Consider the following 2,985-nt stretch of genomic DNA (forward strand, 5'->3'; position numbering starts at 1 on the left):
CACTACCAGAGTTGTAGGTGAAATTAGGACTTCCTCCGATACCCCTGTCGACGGAAAGCACTACCCATATCCGGCATCGCTTAGGCAAGAAGTAGAACAACAAATTCAAGAAATGGTGCAGGATGGCATTATTAGACCCTCACGGTCACCCTATAATGCACCAGTTTGGGTCGTCCCGAAAAAAACCGACACTAATGAAAAACAAAAATACAGGCTAGTTATTGATTATAGAAAGCTCAATGAGGTAACAATATCCGATCAGTACCCCATTCCTGAAATAGGCGAAATAATCGCACAATTAGGAAACAACAGATTCTTCTCAGTACTAGACTTAAAAAGTGGATTTCATCAAATACCACTTAAAGAGTCAGACATGGAAAAAACTGCATTCGCAGTGAATGGAGGCAAATACGAATTTACCACTTTACCATTTGGATTAAAAAATTCACCAGCCAAATTTCAAAGAGCTTTAGATGACATTTTGCGAGAACACATAGGGAAAATCTGTTATGTGTACGCTGACGACATCATCGTTTTCAGCAAAACAGAAAACGATCATGCTGAAAACTTGAACAAAGTGTTTCTAACATTACAAAAAGCCAATATGAGGATACAAATCGACAAATGCCACTTTTTCAAAAAAGAAGTCGATTTTCTGGGATACACAATTTCAGAAGAGAGAGTTAAAACCAACATCGAAAAAATCAAGACAATTAAAAACTTCCCAATACCTAAAACACTAAAGGAACTTCGATCATTTTTAGGAATGACAAGCTATTATAGGAGATTTTCTAAAGATTATGCGAAGATTGTCAAACCTTTCAAATTTTGCCATGGGAGCCGTTTTAGAACAGAACTGTTGCGCTATTAATAGTTGTTAATAGCGTCCAAATGAATTAAAATTCCAATGTTTAATTTCACTCCAAATTCAGGTTTTATTTTAAAGGGTTCAACTCTAACCCAACTTGCAGCTGTTCCAATCAATACAATAATACAAGTACCCAAGCTTAGCAATACGAACTTAGCAATAAGAACGCACACAAATGCAAGATTTGCTGGTGTGCAGCAGCTCTCCAAAAAAAGCTCCCCAAAGCGCATGCGCTACAAATACCAGCAAAGCGCATGCGAATGGGGAGAAGTAAACAAAAACCAGAACTGCCGATAACCCGCCGCTGCTACTCAGATTTATAACATATGTGACTTATTTAGCAGCTTCGCCCTTGTCTGCTTGGCTCAACATCCTCCCCCCGTTGAAGGCTGAATCTTCAACCGAATCCTTGACAGGCAGCAGACACAGCCGTGACACCGCACGCTTAGTCACTCCCACCGCTGTTTTGAGAACGGCCACACGGTGCACTCCGTCACGCCCAGGAACCAGCTCCAGTATCCTGGCCAGAGGCCACTTTATTGGGGGTAGATTTTCATCCTTCACCAGGACTATGTCTCCAACAGCAATTACGGGGCCAGGGGTGCGCCATTTGGAACGCTGCTGCAACAGCGTAAGGTACTCCTCCTTCCAACGAGCCCAGAAAACCTGCTGCAGGAAGGAGACTCTCTGCCACCCATCCAGCCGATTAAAGTTTAGCGCAGTAAGGTCCGGCTCGACGAATGTTGAAGGCGGTCCGCCATTTAAAAAATGAGCCGGCGTCAGGACATCTAGATCCGCAGGATTCTCTGAAATCGACACAAGGGGCCGAGAATTAATAATTGAGGCGATGCGGCACAACAAAGTCCTTAATTCTTCAAAGCCAAGAACTGCGGGACCAACTGCACGATGAAGATGGTGCTTAGCCGTTTTCACTGCTGCTTCCCATAGACCACCAAAATGAGGAGAGCGTGGAGGAATAAATCGCCACTCGATAGACTCAGACAGGCAAAAATCGTGCAGAGAATGGTGCTCCTGGCTGAGGAATCTTCGCTTCAACTCCACAAGCTCATTCTTGGCACCCACAAAATTGGTGGCATTATCCGACCATATCTGTCTGGGTTTACGTCGCGTACAAATAAACCGTTGGAGGGCGCTCAGAAACGAAGCGGTGGAAAGGTCCTTAACTAACTCCAAATGGATTGCCTTCGTACTGAAGCAGATGAATACGCTTACATAACATTTAATAGGGCCCTTATTCCGAGTCTCTGCCTTGTAGAAAAACGGTCCGCAAAAATCCACACCAGTGACATCAAAACATTGGAATCCTGCAACTCTCTCGGTCGGAAGATCGGCCATAACATGCTCCAGTAGACGAGGCTTTGCGCGAAAACAACGTACGCATTTGTTCACAACCCTTGAAACGGTCTTCCTCCCCCCAATGGGCCAGTATTGAGAACGGATTTTCGCCACTAGTGCCCGAGGACCAGAATGCAGGTTCTTCTCGTGAAAGTGAGTCACTATGGCCGAAGTGACGGGATGGCCTCTGGGAAGGATGATCGGATGACGTCCGTCAAAATCCAACGCAGAGTTCCGCAATCGCCCGTCAACACGAAGCAACCCATCATTATCCACAAAGGGAGCAAGCGAGGCCAGAGGGTTTGAGGGCGGAACCAATCCGCGTGACTTTAGTAAGCTTATCTCTTCCTTAAACTCGGCAAGCTGGACGGCGCGCAACAGTAGATGGGTTCCTCCTTTGAGATCCTGAACAGAAATCCCTTCGTGACGGATGCGGCGGCAAAACTTGAAGACGTAGGCGAACACTCTCTGTAGGGAGGGAAACGAGTTGGCAAACTTTGACAATGCGGCGATATCCCTGGGTGGAGCCGTAGCCAATAAAGTCCTGGCGCGAACTTCGATGGCTGCCTTTTCGGCCACAACAGCAATGGGCCAATCATCCTTGGAACCACGAAGAAATGGAGGGCCTTGGGACCAAAGCTGGGAGTTTAATAGCTCAGTGGGAAGAGAACCTCTGGACAATAGATCGGCTGGGTTGATGGCAGTAGGAACATAAAGCCATTTCATTGCCTTGGTGAGCTCCTGAATGGAAGAAACGCGAT

The sequence above is a fragment of the Drosophila ananassae genome, chromosome 3L (assembly GCF_017639315.1).
Source record: "Drosophila ananassae strain 14024-0371.13 chromosome 3L, ASM1763931v2, whole genome shotgun sequence".
In the NCBI taxonomy this organism is placed as follows: Eukaryota; Metazoa; Arthropoda; class Insecta; order Diptera; family Drosophilidae; genus Drosophila; species Drosophila ananassae.